Source organism: Phyllobates terribilis, unplaced genomic scaffold, assembly GCF_046119375.1.
Source record: "Phyllobates terribilis strain yellow unplaced genomic scaffold, ASM4611937v1 Scaffold_5__5_contigs__length_657084704, whole genome shotgun sequence".
Taxonomy (NCBI): Eukaryota; Metazoa; Chordata; class Amphibia; order Anura; family Dendrobatidae; genus Phyllobates; species Phyllobates terribilis.
The window spans coordinates 102,228,014-102,248,016 of NW_027362765.1; the positions used below are offsets into that span (position 1 = coordinate 102,228,014).

Below are 20,003 nucleotides of genomic sequence, written 5' to 3' on the forward strand. Positions count from 1 at the left end.
CAGGAGAGCGGTCGCGGCCGGCGACCGAGACCAATCAGGAGAGCGGTCGCGGCCGGCGACCGAGACCAATCAGGAGAGCGGTGTTTACATTTGGCGCCAATAATGCTGATTGGTCGCGGCCAGGGGCCGCGACAAATCAGCAAAGCAGTGTTTAAATTTGGCGCCAATAATGCTGATTGGTCACGGTCGCGACCAATCAGCAAAGCGGTGTTTAAATTTGGCGCCCATAATGCTGATTGGTCGCGGCCGGCGACCGCGACCAATCAGCTAAGCGGTGTTTAAATCTGGCGCCAATAATGCTGATTAGTCGCGGCCTCGACCAATCAGCAGAGCGGTGTTTAAATTTGGCGCCAAGATCACTGATTGGTCGCGGCAGGAGGCCGCGACCAATCAGCAAATTGTATTAGTGAGGACCGGGGAGCGGCGCTGCCTGTGCGGCTACTTCCGCTGCGAGAAGCCGGGAGATGAGCGGCTGCTCGCAGAAGTATCCCGACCGGCGGCGCCGCTCCCCGGTCCTCCGTTCACACTTGCCGTCGGGAGATCAGCGGGCCAAGCCGCTGATCTCCCGACGTTAGCCGCATGGAGGTCAGCGGCGCCGCCTGTCGGGGTACTTGTGCTGCCAGCAGCGGGGAGATGAGTGGCTAGCGCCGGTCATCTCCCTGCTGCATCGCCGCTGACCTCCGTCCGGCAGATGAGCCGCTAACGGCCGCCATCTTTTTCTGAAATCCCGCATCGCTGATTGGCCGTGGCCAGACCAATCAGCGACGCGGGATTTCCTAGACAGACAGACAAAGAGACAGACAGACAGACAGACAAAGAGACAGACAGACAGACAGACAAAGAGACAGACAGACAAAGAGACAGACAGACAAAGAGACAGACAGACAGACAAAGAGACAGACAGACAGACAAAGAGACAGACAGACAAAGAGACAGAGACAGACAGACAAAGAGACAGACAGACAGACAAAGAGACAGACAGACAAAGAGACAGACAGACAAAGAGACAGACAGACAAAGAGACAGACAGACAAAGAGACAGAGACAGACAGACAAAGAGACAGACAGAGACAGACCGACAAAGAGACAGACAGAGACAGACCGACAAAGAGACAGACAGAGACAGACCGACAAAGAGACAGACAGAGACCGACAAAGAGACAGACAGAGACAGACAGAGACAGACAGAGACAGACAGAGACAGACAGAGACAGACAGAGACAGACAGACAAAGACAGAGACAGACAGAGACAGACAGACAAAGACAGAGACAGACAGACAAAGACAGAGACAGACAGACAAAGACAGAGACAGACAGACAAAGACAGAGACAGACAGACAAAGACAGAGACAGACAGACAAAGACAGAGACAGACAGACAGAGACAGAGACAGACAGACAGAGAAAGACAGACAGACAGAGAAAGACAGACAGACAGAGAAAGACAGACAGACAGAGAAAGACAGACAGACAGAGAAAGACAGACAGACAGAGAAAGACAGACAGACAGAGAAAGACAGACAGACAGAGAAAGACAGACAGACAGAGAAAGACAGACAGACAGAGAAAGACAGACAGACAGAGAAAGACAGACAGACAGAGAAAGACAGACAGACAGAGAAAGACAGACAGACAGAGAAAGACAGACAGACAGAGAAAGACAGACAGACAGAGAAAGACAGACAGAGAAAGACAGACAGACAGAGAAAGACAGACAGACAGAGAAAGACAGACAGACAGAGAAAGACAGACAGACAGAGAAAGACAGACAGACAGAGAAAGACAGACAGACAGAGAAAGACAGACAGACAGAGAAAGACAGACAGACAGAGAAAGACAGACAGACAGAGAAAGACAGACAGACAGAGAAAGACAGACAGACAGAGAAAGACAGACAGACAGAGAAAGACAGACAGACAGAGAAAGACAGACAGACAGAGAAAGACAGACAGACAGAGAAAGACAGACAGACAGAGAAAGACAGACAGACAGAGAAAGACAGACAGACAGAGAAAGACAGACAGACAGACAAAGACAGACAGACAGACAAAGACAGACAGACAGACAAAGACAGACAGACAGACAAAGACAGACAGACAGAGAAAGACAGACAGACAGAGAAAGACAGACAGACAGAGAAAGACAGACAGACAGAGAAAGACAGACAGACAGAGAAAGACAGACAGACAGAGAAAGACAGACAGACAGAGAAAGACAGACAGACAGAGAAAGACAGACAGACAGAGAAAGACAGACAGACAGAGAAAGACAGACAGACAGAGAAAGACAGACAGACAGAGAAAGACAGACAGACAGAGAAAGACAGACAGACAGAGAAAGACAGACAGAGAAAGACAGACAGAGAAAGACAGACAGAGAAAGACAGACAGAGAAAGACAGACAGAGAAAGACAGACAGAGAAAGACAGACAGAGAAAGACAGACAGACAGACAAAGACAGACAGACAGACAAAGACAGACAGACAGAGAAAGACAGACAGACAGAGAAAGACAGACAGAGAAAGACAGACAGACAGAGAAAGACAGACAGACAGAGAAAGACAGACAGACAGAGAAAGACAGACAGACAGAGAAAGACAGACAGACAGAGAAAGACAGACAGACAGAGAAAGACAGACAGACAGAGAAAGACAGACAGACAGAGAAAGACAGACAAAGACAGACAGACAGAGAAAGACAGACAGAGAAAGACAGACAGAGAAAGACAGACAGACAGAGAAAGACAGACAGACAGAGACAGACAGACAGAGAAAGACAGACAGAGAAAGACAGACAGAGAAAGACAGACAGACAGAGAAAGACAGACAGACAGAGAAAGACAGACAGACAGAGAAAGACAGACAGACAGAGAAAGACAGACAGACAAAGACAGACAGACAGACAAAGACAGACAGACAGACAAAGACAGACAGACAAAGACAGACAGACAAAGACAGACAGACAAAGACAGACAGACAAAGACAGACAAAGACAGACAGACAAAGACAGACAGACAAAGACAGACAGACAAAGACAGACAGACAAAGACAGACAGACAAAGACAGACAGACAAAGACAGACAGACAAAGACAGACAGACAAAGACAGACAGACAAAGACAGACAGACAAAGACAGACAGACAAAGACAGACAGACAAAGACAGACAGACAAAGACAGACAGACAAAGACAGACAGACAAAGACAGACAGACAAAGACAGACAGACAAAGACAGACAGACAAAGACAGACAGACAAAGACAGACAGACAAAGACAGACAGACAAAGACAGACAGACAAAGACAGACAGACAAAGACAGACAGACAAAGACAGACAGACAAAGACAGACAGACAGACAAAGACAGACAAAGACAGACAAAGACAGACAAAGACAGACAAAGACAGACAAAGACAGACAAAGACAGACAAAGACAGACAAAGACAGACAAAGACAGACAAAGACAGACAAAGACAGACAAAGACAGACAAAGACAGACAAAGACAGACAAAGACAGACAGACAAAGACAGACAAAGACAGACAAAGACAGACAGACAGACAAAGACAGACAGACAAAGACAGACAGACAGACAAAGACAGACAGACAGACAAAGACAGACAGACAAAAACAGACAGAGAAAGACAGACAGACAGAGAAAGACAGAGAAAGACAGACAGACAGAGAAAGACAGACAGACAGAGAAAGACAGACAGACAGACAGAGAAAGACAGACAGACAAAGACAGACAGAGAAAGACAGACAGACAGAGAAAGACAGACAGACAGAGAAAGACAGACAGACAGAGAAAGACAGACAGACAGAGAAAGACAGAGAGAAAGACAGAGAGAAAGACAGACAGACAGAGAAAGACAGACAGACAGAGAAAGACAGACAGACAGAGAAAGACAGACAGACAGAGAAAGACAGACAGACAGAGAAAGACAGACAGACAGAGAAAGACAGACAGACAGAGAAAGACAGACAGACAGAGAAAGACAGACAGACAAAGACAGACAGACAGACAAAGACAGACAGACAGACAAAGACAGACAGACAGACAAAGACAGACAGACAGACAAAGACAGACAGACAGAGAAAGACAGACAGACAGAGAAAGACAGACAGACAGAGAAAGACAGACAGACAGAGAAAGACAGACAGAGAAAGACAGACAGAGAAAGACAGACAGAGAAAGACAGACAGAGAAAGACAGACAGAGAAAGACAGACAGATAAGACGATTATATATATAGACGCTGCAGATTATTTATTTTCCTTGTTTATATTGCACCATCATATTTCACAGCACTTTACAGTCATCATGATCACTGTCCTCATTGGGGCTTATAATCTAGATTCCCTATCAGTATGTCTTTAGAGAGGGATGGGAAAACAGAGAACATGGAGAAAACACCCGCAAAACACGGGGAGAACACACAGACTCCTTGTAGATGTTACATACAGTAATTAGATAAAAAATATACTCAGGTCCAACAAATTCAACCTTTCTCCACCAATTATAAATTCTGTGTCACTAAATTATCTACAGTGGAATATAAAGGTTTGGACATCCCTGGTCAAAATTACTGTTATTGTGAACAGTTAAGCAAGTTGAAGATGAAATGATCTCTAAAATGTCTAAAGTTAAAGATGACACATTTCCTTTGTATTTTAGGCACAAAAAATTATATATAATATCTACACTGTGTGCATACATTACATTACACCGCGTGCAGAATTATTAGGCAAATTAGTATTTTGATCACATGATACTTTTTATAGATGTTGTCCTACTCCAAGCTGCATAGGCTTGAGAGCCAACTACCAATTAAGTAAATCTGGTGATGTGCATCTCTGTAATGAGGAGGGGTGTTGACTAATGACATCAACACCCTATATAAGGTGTGCTTAATTATTAGGCAACTTCCTTTCCTTTGGCAAAATGGGTCAGAAGAGAGATTTGACGAGCTCTGAAAAGTCCAAAATTGTGAGATGTCTTGCAGAGGGAGGCAGCAGTCTTGAAATTTCCAAACTTTTGAAGCGTGATCACCGAACAATCAAGCGTTTCATGGCAAATAGCCAACAGGGTCGCAAGAAGCGTGTTGGCCAAAAAAGGCGCAAAATAACTGCCCATGAATTGAGGAAAATCAAGCGTGAAGCTGCCAAGATGCCATTCGCCACCAGTTTTGCCATATTTCAGAGCTGCAACGTTACTGGAGTATCAAAAAGCACAAGGTGTGCGATACTGAGGGACATGGCCAAGGTAAGGAAGGCTGAAAAACGACCACCTTTGAACAAGAAACATAAGATAAAATGTCAAGAATGGGCCAAGAAATATCTTAAGACTGATTTTTCAAAGGTTTTATGGACTGATGAAATGAGAGTGACTCTTGATGGGCCAGATGGATGGGCCAGAGCCTGGATCAGTAAAGGGCAGAGAGCTCCACTCCGACTCAGACGCCAGCAAGGTGGAGGTGGGGTACTGGTATGGGCTGGTATCATCAAAGATGAACTTGTGGGACCTTTTTGGGTTGAGGATGGAGTGAAGCTCAACTCCCAGACCTACTGCCAATTTCTGGAAGACAACTTCTTCAAACAGTCGGTATCGTTCATGAAAAACATGATTTTCATGCAGGACAATGCTCCATCACATGCAACCAACTACTCCACAGCGTGGCTGGCCAGCAAAGGTCTAAAAGAAGAAAAAGTAATGACATGGCTCTCTTGTTCACCTGATCTGAACCCCATAGAGAACCTGTGGTCCATCATAAAATGTGAGATCTACAGGGAGGGAAAACAGTACACCTCTCGGAACAGTGTCTGGGAGGCTGTGGTGGCAGCTGCACGCAATGTTGATTGAAAACAGATCAAGCAACTGACAGAATCTATGGATGGAAGGCTGTTGAGTGTCATCATAAAGAAAGGTGGCTATATTGATCACTAATTTTTTTGGTTTTTGTTTTTGCATGTCAGAAATGTTTATTTCTAAATTTTGTGCACTGATATTGGTTTACCTGGTGAAAATAAACAAGTGAGATGGAATTACAGTTGGTTTTTATTAAGTTTCCTAATAATTCTGCACAGTAATAGTTACCTGCACAAACAGCCTCCTAAGATAGCCAAATCTAAAAAAAACCACTCCAACTTCCAAAAATATTAAGCTTGGATATTTGAGTCTTTTGGGTTGATTGAGAACATAGTTGTTGATCAATAATAAAAATAATCCTCTAAAATACAACTTGCCTAATAATTCTGCACACAGTGTATATATATCTATATCTTTTACATTTTAAAAATTACAAAATGGAAAATTGGCAGATGCAAAAGTTTTTGCACCCTTGGAGATTTGTGTGCTCAGATAACTTTGACCAAGGTTTCAGACCTTAATTAGCCTGTTCGGGTTATGGCTTGTTCACCATGATCATTAGGAAAGGCCAGGTGATACAAATTTCTCAGCTTTATAAAAACCCAGCCTCCTTCAACCTTGTGCCAAAAAACAGCAGCCATGGGTTCTTCTAAGCAGCTGCCTAGTACTCTGAAAATGGTGGAGGCCCACAAAGCAGGAGAAAGCTATAAGAAGGTAGCAAAGTGTTTTCAAGTTTCCCTTTGCTCAATTCAAAATGTAATTAAGAAACGGCAGTTAACAGTGGAGATCAACATAAGGTCTGGAATACCAAGCAAAATTTCAGTGCGAGCTGCTCGTAGGATTGCTAGAGAGGCAAATCAAAACCCCCGCTTGACTGCAAAAGACCTTCAGAAAGATTTAGCAGACTCTGGAGTGGTACATTGCTCTACTGTTCAAAGACACCTGCACAAATATGGCCTTCATGGAAGAGTCATCAGAAGAAAAAAACTGTCCTGTGTACTCACCATAAAATTCACCGTCAGAAGTATGCAAAAGAACATCTAAACAAGCCTGATGCATTTTGGAGACAAGTCCTCTGGACCGATGAGGTTAAAATAGAACTCTTTGGCCACAATGATCAAAGGTATGTGTGAAGAAAAAAGGGCACAGAATATCTCGCCAACCATAAAGCATGGGGGGGGGGGGACCAATCATGCTTTAGGGTTACGTTGCAGCCAATGGAACAGGGAACATTTCACAGGTAGAGGGAAGAGTGGATTCAATGAAATTTCAACAAATTCTTGATGCAAACATAACACCATTGTAAAAAAAGCTGAAGTTGAAAAGAGGATGGCTTCTACAAATGGATAATGATCCTAACCATACATCAAAATCCACAGCAGACTACCTCAAAAGGCGCAAGCTAAATGTTTAACAATGGCCCTCACAATCCCCTAATTTGAACATCATTGAAAATCTGTGGCTAGACCACAAAATAGCAGTGTATGCAAGACGACCGAGGAATCTCACAAAACTGGAAGAATTTTCCAAGGAAAAATGGATGAAAATCCCTCATACAAGAATTGGAAGACTCTTGGCTGGCTACAAAAAGTGCTATTAGGTAAAATGTAAAAGAGGAAAATATATATATATATATTTTTTGCATAAAATACAAAGGAAATGTATTTTCTTAAACCTTAGGCCTTTTAGAGATCATTTCATCATCAACTTGCTTAACTGTTTACAACAGTAATTTTGACCATGGATGCCCAAACTTTTGCATGCCACTGTATATCCCACAATTCCAGCTCTGCTGAGGAAATCATCCAGCCCACTTTTAAAAGCCATTATAGTGTCTGCCATTACTAACCTCTTGTGATCAGGCATTCCACAGTCTGACTGCTCTAACTGTAAAGAACCCTTTCCTATTTAGCTGCCAAAACAGTCTTTCCTCTACTCGTAATGAGTGCTCCCTGGTTCTTAGTATGGTCTTTGGAAGGAATAAGTCATGTGCTAGTCCTTTGTACTGACCATACATGTATGTATACATATAAATGACATCTCCTCTGATGAATCTTTTTTCAAAGCTAAAGAAGCCCAACTTTTCCAACCTCTCATCAGATGAAAGGCCTTCCATCACTTGTAATAATCTAGTTGCCGCCTTTGAACGGACTAACTTCTGAATATCCTTTTTAAAATGTGAATAAAAATACTGGATCCCATATTCCAGATGTGGCCTCACAAGTGATTTATAGAGGGGTAACAATAAGTTGGGATCACAGGATTTTCTCTCTCTTTTTTTACACCCTAAAATATTGTTTGCTTTTTCAACTGCTGCTTGACATTGAGTATTGCTGCTCAGCTTACTTGTAACCAGGGCTGTGGAGTCGGTATAAAAATGGACCGACTCCTAAAATATATAATAAATTGGGTACAGAAGTTCAATGCAGTTTGTGGAGAATATTTTTTCATACGAATTTGGGAAAGTTATGAAATGTCCTATAAATGTCTGTCCTATTCCTGATCTAAGGGTCTAGACTTTTAGCTGAGATAAATCTGTGCTGAAGTTTATGTACATGATAAGTAGTGAAGCTCCTCCTCTACAGATAAGGGGAAAAAAAAAAACAGGGAAGGAATGCCTGCACTCATCTCAGAACTGCTGGAGTGAACAGGAAAGCAGGATTAAGAACAAAAAAGAACAGGTTCTTGCTATTATAGCTGATAATGATTAAACTGATGAATGAGAATAATGAAGGTGAACACAAGCTAGAAGAACATTTCAGATTCAGTATGTTGGAGATGGAAGGCCACAGTCCTGTTCCCAAAACGGAGGAACAAACAGACATTACTACAGAAGAACAGCAAAATGATTCTTTACAATTAGATGATCTTGTTGAAGCTGCTTCACACCTCTCTCCTATTCATCACATGCGCTGTGTTGTGCACGCTGCAGCTGGCAATAAGAGATAGACTGCAAGAGGGACATGCTGCAACTCTGATTAGGAAAGTGAGGAAGTTAGCTATTGCTGCCAGAACCCCTAAAATTGATTCCATCTTGAAGAGACATGCTAGAAAAAGGGAAATTGTGGAATTACAAAATTGTGGAATTACAAATCACTTGCTCTCAAAGAAGTAGAAGAGTTCAATCGTTCATCAAAACTGACTGTGCATGAGGCAATTCCTTTATACCCTGAAATTGTTAGAGATGTTGCCCATGTGGTTACGGCTTTGCCACCAACCCAAGTTAGTGTAGAGAGGTTGTTCTCTAGCCGTAAAATAATTAGGTCAGATTTCAGATAATCTATGAAGAAGGATGTGATGGAGGCGATACTATTTTTCAGAACAAATTCATAGACTGCACAAATGTTCAGTACGTTTTTGTTGAAAACTGTTTTTTTCCACTTACTGCACAGTGTATAATAAATTGTAAATATGCAAAAGTTTTTTTGTTCTAAAGTTGTAGTCCAATAAATATATTTTATGTTCTATCTAAATAGCTTGATTATTGTATCATAATAATGATTAAAAGCCTGATGTTATCATTTTACTACGGTAAATTTATCACAATTTATGAGCCATGTATGAGGGACATTGAGGAGTTTGAGTCGGAGGTTTGGCTTACCGACTCCACAGCCCTGCTTGTAACCATAACCTTGGCATACAAAGCCATCCACAACCTGTCTCCTCCATACATCTGTGACCTAGTCTCCCGGTACTTACCTACACGCAACCTCCGATCCTCACAAGATCTCCTTCTCTACTCCCCTCTTATCTCCTCTTCCCACAATCGCATACAAGATTTCTCCCATGCATCCCCCCCTCTGGAACTCTCTACCCCAACTTAGCGCTACATCAATGTCTCTAGCCGCCATAAATAACCTGCGGTCATATGACCACACCCTGGGCATATTTAACGGTCCTTGTATCTATGATTGAATCAGCCTCTTGAGAAAGCCAATAATGTTCAGGCGAAGCGCGCGTTGAGGCATTTTCTTCCACAGATCTTCTCCCAGCACCCTCTAGCCCTCCTATTCCATCTCTTGGTAAGGATTTTGATACTTATTGACTGTGGGCGCATGTTAATGTTGTAGCAGACTGTTGCTTACAAGTGTATATGGTTATTGCCCTTAGCCATTGCTCATTTACCTTGCTTGCCCTGCTCTGGTTTCCCCAACCCCACTGGTTACACTCCAATGCAGTGGGTATGGGTCTGTGGGCTATAGGGTGCTGTGTTTTCCTGACATCATGCACCCCTGTTTGTCTATGCTATGATTAAACTATTTATTATGTGATGCTAAATTATTTTGGTGCAATAAAATTGTTCATTGCTTTCTACCATTTAGCTCCTTTGTTCCTTCTTTCTGATCATGTTTTTGGAGTTGGTATATTCATGCTAATTCTGGCATTGTCCATTCTATCAGCAATGTTCTTTTCTTTTTGTATGTATAAGGCCGATTTGTGTATACTAACATATCAAACTCTCGCCTACCATGGAAACATTCAAAAAGGAACCTGAAGACCCACCTCTTCTGACAAGCCGAAAACCTGCAGTAACCCTCGCTCTACCATACCACTGCACAACCAGCTCTACCCTCACCCATCCCTTGAAGACTGTGAGCCCTCGCAGGCAGGGTCCTCTCTCCTCCTGTACCAGTCAACGACTCGTTTTGTTAAGATTATTGTAATTGCTTGTGCTTTGTATACCTCCTTTTTCATATGTAAAGCGCCATGGAATAAATGGCGCAATAATAATAAATAGTCATAATAACCAGAATACCCAAGTCCTTCTCCTGTTCTGAAGTCCAGAGTATACTCCCATTTAATGCATATGCAGAAATAGGATTTTTCGTCCTAGGTGCATTATTCTACATTTATCAACAATAAACCTTATTTGCCAAGTGTTTTCCCATTTTGACATCTTATCCAGATCGTTTTGTAATTTTGTCCTTGGTGGGATCTGAACCCAGGATCGCAGCACTGCAACCCAATATCTATACATACACCTATAGAGAGATGATTGATATTCAACAACTAACACAAAATTTGCTCAAAATCTCAAATCTATAAATATAAAAGACAATAAATGAATCATGGCAACATCATCACAAAGAAATATAAAGGGAAACAAAAAACAACAATAAAGTATCAGAAGACTAAACACTATATAGATGGATATGTACGGGGGCATCATGTATGGGGGGTAGCACTAGGGATAACCAACCAGCGTTATCACAAGAAGAAATACATTGTAGAAGGGAATAAGTGATGACAGGATGTAAGAAATACAGAACCAGTGTGTGTGCGGAGCCCAGAGAATATCAGCAAGTGCTGTGCTGTCAGCCAGAATCAAAGCAAGAAATGTCAGGATTTGGGCAGATGATCGGGAAGTCAGTGATAATAGAAAGAGGACATATAAATAGTGGAAGAAAGCACCGCATTGTAATCCACAGTGAAAAACCCGAGTGTGTGGTGTCCAGCCACAGTGGACACACAGTTATGCAGTCACCACCCTAATAACGGGGTTACAGTAGGTGGTCAGTGCATACAGCTGATAATGAGAAGATCAGGATATAGAAATTATATGCAACAGGACAAATTTCAAGTCGTATGAACCGGTAGGAAGGTGCTAAAGACGTGCCCCCCATCAAAGTTAGTACACTGGTGCCACATAACGACCAGGCAGTGACATAGCAGAAATGGAGATGGAAAAATGGATTAAGACCCCAACAAGAATGTCTGTTTTCCCTGGGATGGTGCCGTAGACAAACACACACTCATCATCAATAATACAGCACCAAGAAGGATAAGTCTTGGACGGATGGAGACGTTATTTTCATCATTTGTATAACATCTCGATTTATTCAGTATGGAGCATGAGCCACGTGCAGAAATCCCACTTACAGCCTCGGCTGCTATCAATGAGGTTATTAATGGTGGTCTGAGGAAGGTTCTGCTGCGCTGAATGCATTTGGGCAAATCATTAAGATCTGCTGCTGGCAGCTCCTTCTGCTATTGTCGACAGATGATGTCCCAGATGTGCTCGATGGGAGACAAGTCAGGAGATACTGCAGGCCACGGAAGGACGTATAAGCCATGTAGGCTGCTCACAGTAAAATAAACATGAGGCCTGGGGTTATAGTGTTGAAAAACTGCTCCTGGGACATTTGATAAATGGTGGCAACACTGGTTCCACCACTAAATCAACGCCGAGCTGTTATTGCACCTGGAATGAAGATAAGAGGGGTCCAGCTACCGTACATTAAGCCACCCAACAACATAATCCCGAGAGTAGGACCAGCGTAGCATTCCATCGTGAAGGCCTCTTCATGGTGTTGCCCTCGTGGTCTCCAGACCAATGTTCAGGTATCATTGCATCCAAGACAAAAGCGGAACGGCTGAGGATAGACTCCATTCCAGTCTCCATTGCCATCTTGCTCTGCACTGTGATGGGCTTTTCGAGAGGTGGCGTGAGTTCAACAAAGAGACCTTCACAAGGGAACATCACATTGGTCCTACTCCTGGGATTGTTGTGTGGGATGGCACAAGGTACAGTAGCCAGACCCCTCTAGTCTTCATTCCAGGTATACTAACAATGTTAGTGGTGGAACCAGTGGTACGGCCATTTCTGTTAAGTGTCCCAGGAGGCATATTTCAACACGATAATGCCAGACCTCATGTTGCTCGTGCTTCTATGACTAGCCGGCGTGCCCTAAACGCGCTACCATAGCCTGCAGGGTCTCTGGACTTGTCTCCCATCGAACACATCTGGACGTCATTTGTCGGCAATTGCAGAGGAAGCCGCCAGCAACAGATCTTGATGATTTGCCCAAGTGCATTCAGTCCGGCAGAACATTCCTCAGACAACCATTAGTACCCTCACTGATCGTAGACAAGGCTGTAAGTGCTGAGATTTCTGCACGTGGCGCTCATATCCCATACTGAATAAATCAAGATGTTATGCAAATGAAGAAAAGATGGAAATAAAATTTGCATATCATTGACTTTGTTATACATTCTGTGATTTCCATAACTCCATGACTTTTCCTTCTTGGTGCTGTAATCTTAATGATCAGTAGTATCTGTCTACGGCGTCATCCCTGGGTCTTTATCCATTTTTCCTTCTCCATTTCTTCTACGTCACTGCCTGATCATTATGTGGCATTAGTTTACTCGCCATGATTGGGGGCACGTCTTTAGCACCTGCCTACTGGTTCATACGACTAGGAATTTGTCCCGTTGTATATAATTTCTACATCTTGATCTTATCATCAGCTGTAGGGTTTTCAGGTTTTTCCCTGTGGTATACAAAGCGGTGCGTTCTTCCACTATTTATATGTCCTCCTTCAATGATCACTGACTTCCCGATCATCTGCCCAAATTGTGACATTTCTTACTCTGATTCTGGCTGACAGCACAGCACTTGCTGATATTCTATGGCCCGGTTCTGTATTTCTTACATCCTGGCGTCACTTCATCCATTCTACAATGTATTTCTTCTTGTGATAACTCCGGTTGGCTATCCCTAGTGCTACCCCTATACATGTACTGATGCCCCCTCCCCCGTACACATCCATCTATATATCGCTTGATAGTCTGATGCCTTTTTCTCTGTATGTTTCCCTCTGGTGAGGTCAACTCTTTGTCAAACGATTCATTTTTTAATGTATAATTTTATATTTGTTTGTACTAATAATATTTTTATCCCATTTTGTGTTACAATTGCCGGCCGCCATCTCCATACCTGACAGCTAACGGACCCCATAATCACAGGGGCCCCTCTGGTTTGTTCGCATCAGTAAAGCAGAGGATCAGTTTTCTGCGTATAAATTTCTTTAAAAGAAACAACAGGACCTGAGCCCTCAGCCGGAGATAGTCTGCGCTGATAGTGAACTGTAGAAACAGTGTTAGGCTATGTGCCCACGATGCAGAAATGCTCAGGATTTTTTTTGAGCGTTTCTGCATCTCCCTGGCAGAAAAAAAACGCATGCGGATTGTACATGCGTTTTTCCTGCCAGGGACATGTGGATGTGAAGCGTTCTTCACTTGCATTTCCGCATGCGGGTTGTCAAGCGCTTTCCAAGCGATTTTAGCATCACTTGGAAAGTGCTTGTGACAACTAGGTCACACTATATAAATGCACGCAAACGGCATGGACCAAAAGAATGGTAAAAAATAAAAAAATAAATATTATACTTACCTTCTGATGGACCCCGGTCTCCTTATCCGATGCGTCCGGTGTCTCACGGTTGTGTAAAAGGACCTGCCATGACGTCATTTAGTCATGAGCTGTCAGTCGTCAGCGGTCGCGTGACCCGTCACATGACTAAATGACGTCATGGCAGGTGTTTTTAGACCATCACGAGCTGCCGGGAAGCCAGGACGCATCGCTGAGGAGACCGGGGGCCATCAGAAGGTGAGTATAATGTATATTTTTTCTTTTCTTTTCTTTTTTTTTTTTTTTTTTTTTTTTTTTTTACAGGTATTATGGTACCCGGGTCTGGATGAGAGTCTTCTCCTCTCCAAACCCGGGTACCATCCGCACATTGAATTGCTTAATATCCGCGTGTGCACATGTAGTCATGCGGATATTATGCAATTCAATGCAAGTCAATGGCGGCGAAAACGGCGTGATTACGCAAAATAATTGTTAGTGCTGCGTTTTTTTCCGCAATGATAACCCGCAGTGCAAATTTCCTAGGCATGTGCACAGCACATGCGGATTATCATTTGGGAACATGGCAGACCTTCTACCAAGCGTTTTTTAAGCGTTTCTGCAGCGGAATTGCCGCTGCGGAAATGCTTAAAAATCGCATAGTGGGCACACAGCCTTAGGCTATGTTCACACATCATGGTTTTTTTGGCGTCAATTTTCTGCAGCAAAACTTGATCTTCAAGGGCATTTTGTTCAGGATTTTTTTTGCAGTTTTGGTGTTTTTTTTATGCGTTTTTTTTCACTGTCCTTCTGTCTCTTTTTATGCATGTACATAAAGGTCTGTGGGGAAAAAAGAACCCCATTCTATTTTGGCATCAAAAACACTGATACAAATTTTGATGCGTTTTTTCAGCTTTTTCACCACTCTACTTCCTATGGGTGAAAAACGCTGAAAATATGCTGAAAAGTGATATACTCTATTTTCCAAAAAAACATGCAAGGCACAAAATTTTGAAAACCCCAAAATTTGACTTTGCAGGTACTGCAAAAGGCGGCTGAAAATGTGAATAAAAAACGCTGAAAAAAACATGATGTGTGACAATCCGACGACAGAGATCCTGACAAGCGGGAGGAAAGAAACACGTCCTTCATGTTACACAAAGAGCGAATTCTGTGCGCTCCGGTGTGCAACCACAGCGATCAGTGCGCGAGGAAAAGGAATAAAGGGAGCAAAACTATTAGAGGGATCATTAGTTATTGGGGTGCACTCCGCGCTGGGATGCCCAGTCGCTGCCACGGGGTGCGCTCGGCGCTGGGATGCCCAGTCGTTATTGTGGGGTGCGCTCGGCGCTGGGATGCCAAGTCGTTATTGTGGGGTGCGCTCGGCGCTGGGATGCCAAGTCGTTATTGTGGGGTGCGCTCGGCGCTGGGATGCCAAGTCGTTATTGTGGGGTGCGCTCGGCGCTGGGATGCCAAGTCGTTATTGTGGGGTGCGCTCGGCGCTGGGATGCCAAGTCGTTATTGTGGGGTGCGCTCGGCGCTGGGATGCCAAGTCGTTATTGTGGGGTGCGCTCGGCGCTGGGATGCCAAGTCGTTATTGTGGGGGGCGCTGGGATGCCCCGTCGTTATTGTGGTGGGCGCTGGGATGCCCCGTCGTTATTGTGGGGGGCGCTGGGATGCCCCGTCGTTATCGTGGGGGGCGCTGGGGTGCCCCGTCGTTATCGTGGGGGGCGCTGGGGTGCCCCGTCGTTATCGTGGGGGGCGCTGGGGTGCCCCGTCGTTATCGTGGGGTGCGCTCGGCGCAGGGGTGCCCCGTCGTTATCGTGGGGTGCGCTCGGCGCAGGGGTGCCCCGTCGTTATCGTGGGGTGCGCTCGGCGCAGGGGTGCCCCGTCGTTATCGTGGGGTGCGCTCGGCGCAGGGGTGCCCCGTCGTTATCGTGGGGGGCGCTCGGCGCAGGGGTGCCCCGTCGTTATCGTGGGGGGCGCTCGGCGCTGGGGTGCCCCGTCGTTACCGTGGGGGGCGCTCGGCGCTGGGGTGCCCCGTCGTTACCGTGGGGGGCGCTCGGCGCTGGGGTGCCCCGTCGTTACCGTGGGGGGCGCTCGGCGCTGGGGTGCCCCGTCGTTACCGTGGGGGGCGCTCGGCGCTGGGGTGCCCCGTCGTTACCGTGGGGGGCGCTCGGCGCTGGGGTGCCCCGTCGTTACCGTGGGGGGCGCTCGGCGCTGGGGTGCCCCGTCGTTACCGTGGGGGGCGCTCGGCGCTGGGGTGCCCCGTCGTTACCGTGGGGGGCGCTCGGCGCTGGGGTGCCCCGTCGTTACCGTGGGGGGCGCTCGGCGCTGGGGTGCCCCGTCGTTACCGTGGGGGGCGCTCGGCGCTGGGGTGCCCCGTCGTTACCGTGGGGGGCGCTCGGCGCTGGGGTGCCCCGTCGTTACCGTGGGGGGCGCTCGGCGCTGGGGTGCCCCGTCGTTACCGTGGGGGGCGCTCGGCGCTGGGGTGCCCCGTCGTTACCGTGGGGGGCGCTCGGCGCTGGGGTGCCCCGTCGTTACCGTGGGGGGCGCTCGGCGCTGGGGTGCCCCGTCGTTACCGTGGGGGGCGCTCGGCGCTGGGGTGCCCCGTCGTTACCGTGGGGGGCGCTCGGCGCTGGGGTGCCCCGTCGTTACCGTGGGGGGCGCTCGGCGCTGGGGTGCCCCGTCGTTACCGTGGGGGGCGCTCGGCGCTGGGGTGCCCCGTCGTTACCGTGGGGGGCGCTCGGCGCTGGGGTGCCCCGTCGTTACCGTGGGGGGCGCTCGGCGCTGGGATGCCCCGTCGTTACCGTGGGGGGCGCTCGGCGCTGGGATGCCCCGTCGTTACCGTGGGGGGCGCTCGGCGCTGGGATGCCCCGTCGTTACCGTGGGGGGCGCTCGGCGCTGGGATGCCCCGTCGTTATCGTGGGGGGCGCTCGGCGCTGGGATGCCCCGTCGTTATCATGGGGGGCGCTCGGCGCTGGGATGCCCCGTCGTTATCATGGGGGGCGCTCGGCGCTGGGATGCCCCGTCGTTATCATGGGGGGCGCTCGGCGCTGGGATGCCCCGTCGTTATCATGGGGGGCGCTCGGCGCTGGGATGCCCCGTCGTTATCATGGGGGGCGCTCGGCGCTGGGATGCCCCGTCGTTATCATGGGGGGCGCTCGGCGCTGGGATGCCCCGTCGTTATCATGGGGGGCGCTCGGCGCTGGGATGCCCCGTCGTTATCATGGGGGGCGCTCGGCGCTGGGATGCCCCGTCGTTATCATGGGGGGCGCTCGGCGCTGGGATGCCCCGTCGTTATCATGGGGGGCGCTCGGCGCTGGGATGCCCCGTCGTTATCATGGGGGGCGCTCGGCGCTGGGATGCCCCGTCGTTATCATGGGGGGCGCTCGGCGCTGGGATGCCCCGTCGTTATCATGGGGGGCGCTGGGATGCCCAGTCGTTATCATGGGGGGCGCTGGGATGCCCCGTCGTTATCATGGGGGGCGCTGGGATGCCCCGTCGTTATTATGGGGGGCGCTGGGATGCCCCGTCGTTATTATGGGGGGCGCTGGGATGCCCCGTCGTTATTATGGGGGGCGCTGGGATGCCCCGTCGTTATTATGGGGGGCGCTGGGATGCCCCGTCGTTATTATGGGGGGCGCTGGGATGCCCCGTCGTTATTATGGGGGGCGCTGGGATGCCCCGTCGTTATTATGGGGGGCGCTGGGATGCCCCGTCGTTATTATGGGGGGCGCTGGGATGCCCCGTCGTTATTATGGAGGGCGCTGGGATGCCCCGTCGTTATTATGGGGGGCGCTCGGCACTGGGATGCCCCGCCGTTATTATGGGGGGCGCTCGGCGCTGGGATGCCCCGTCGTTATTATGGGGGGCGCTGGGATGCCCCGTCGTTATTAAGGGGGCGCTCAGCACTGGGATGCCCCGTCGTTATTATAGGGGACACTCAGTACTGGGATGCCCCATTGTTATTATGGGGGGGGCACTCAGTACTGGGATGCCCCATTGTTATTATGGGGGGGGCACTCAGTACTGGGATGCCCCATTGTTATTATGGGGGGGGCACTCAGTACTGGGATGCCCCATTGTTATTATGGGGGGGGCACTCAGTACTGGGATGCCCCATTGTTATTATGGGGGGGGCACTCAGTACTGGGATGCCCCATTGTTATTATGGGGGGGGCACTCAGTACTGGGATGCCCCATTGTTATTATGGGGGGGGCACTCAGTACTGGGATGCCCCATTGTTATTATGGGGGGGGCACTCAGTACTGGGATGCCCCATTGTTATTATGGGGGGCGCTCAGTACTGGGATGCCCCATTGTTATTATGGGGGGCGATCAGTACTGGGATGCCCCACTGTTATTATTGGGTGCGATCAGTACTGGGATGCCCCATTGTTATTATGGGGTGCAATCAGTACTAGGATGTCCCGTTATTATGGGGTGCGCTCAGTACTAGGATGTCCCGTTATTATGGGGTGCACTCAGTACTAGGATGTCCCGTTATTATGGGGTGCGCTCAGTACTAGGATGTCCCGTTATTATGGGGTGCGCTCAGTACTAGGATGTCCCGTTATTATGGGGTGCGCTCAGTACTAGGATGTCCCGTTATTATGGGGTGCGCTCAGTACTAGGATGTCCCGTTACTATGGGGTGCGCTTAGTACTAGGATGTCCCGTTATTATGGGGTGCGCTCAGTACTAGGATGTCCCGTTATTATGGGGTGCGCTCAGTACTAGGATGTCCCGTTATTATGGGGTGCGCTCAGTACTAGGATGTCCCGTTATTATGGGGTGCACTCAGTACTGGGATGTCCCGTTATTATGAAGTGCACTCAGTACTAGGATGTCCTGTTACTATGGGGAACACTCAATTATGGGATGTCCTGTTATTATGGAGTGTTTTCATTTATAGCATCAGTTATAAATCACTGGGGGATAATGGAGGATGAGAACTAGGGTGGTACACTGGGAAAATACACGGGTGTCCATGAACACGGATGTCAGGCCTGCAGGGTAGTCAAGGCCTATCTGGTAAAGGTGCAGCCTGGGTGTTTCCTACTGGGCGCTGCCGGAGGAGGTGAGGGGGAGTCCGGGCTGGGGGCTCACCTTCTCTCGCTGACCGTCCCGCTGTGTCCAGGCCCTGCGCTGGGAGACGCTCTCTAATCCATACAGGGCGGGGGAGGGGTCGGTACCGGGAGACCGGGGAAAAGACGCGGACACGGCAAACACTAAAGAGAATGAAGAGCCGGCGGGGCTACCGGAAGTGACGTCACCCGGCTCTGCAGCGGCGGAGAGGCGGGGAATCCATACCGCCGGCCAGGAGGAAAAACTCCGCCCACATAGAGCCACGCCCATCCCGAATCACACAGCGCGCCGCCCACAATGTAACGGTGTGAGAGACGCCCAACACCGGACATTGAGAGTAGCAGCTCGGGGACTAAGAGTCAACTACTGCTCCTACCCTGTATATACACTGCATAGCACCACTGCTCCTACCATGTGTATATATATATATATATATATATATATATATATATATATATATATATATATATACACTGCACAGCACCACTGCTCCTACCCTGTATATATACACTGCACAGTACCACTGCTCCTACCCTGTATATACACTGCACAGTACCACTGCTCCTACCCTGTATGTATATACACTGCACAGCACCACTGCTCCTACCCTGTATATATATACACTGCATAGCACCACTGCTCCTACCCTGTATATATACACTGCACAGTACCACTGCTCCTACCCTGTATATATACACTGCACAGCAGCACGGCTCCAACCCTGTATATACACTGCACAGTACCACTGCTCCTACCCTGTATGTATATACACTGCACAGCACCACTGCTCCTACCCTGTATGTATATACACTGCATAGCACCACTGCTCCTACCATGTGTATATATATATATATATATATATATATATATATATATATATATATATATACACTGCACAGCACCACTGCTCCTACCCTGT

At 47.6% G+C, this 20,003-nt stretch overlaps 1 protein-coding gene across 4 annotated transcripts in view; it reads right to left on the reverse strand.

Annotated features, from left to right (window-relative positions):
- Window positions 1–19,305, reverse strand: part of STAU1 (staufen double-stranded RNA binding protein 1) — a 35,660-nt gene extending 16,355 nt beyond the window's left edge. For 2 of the 4 annotated variants that reach the window (XM_073682638.1, XM_073682636.1), the window contains exon 1: window positions 19,106–19,303. The gene's annotated coding sequence lies outside the window, so the exon portion shown is untranslated. Of the gene's footprint in view, window positions 1–19,105 lie in introns of all 4 variants that reach the window. The other 2 variants (XM_073682640.1, XM_073682639.1) reach the window with 2 other exon arrangements.
- Between the last annotated feature and the right edge of the window lie 698 nt (window positions 19,306–20,003).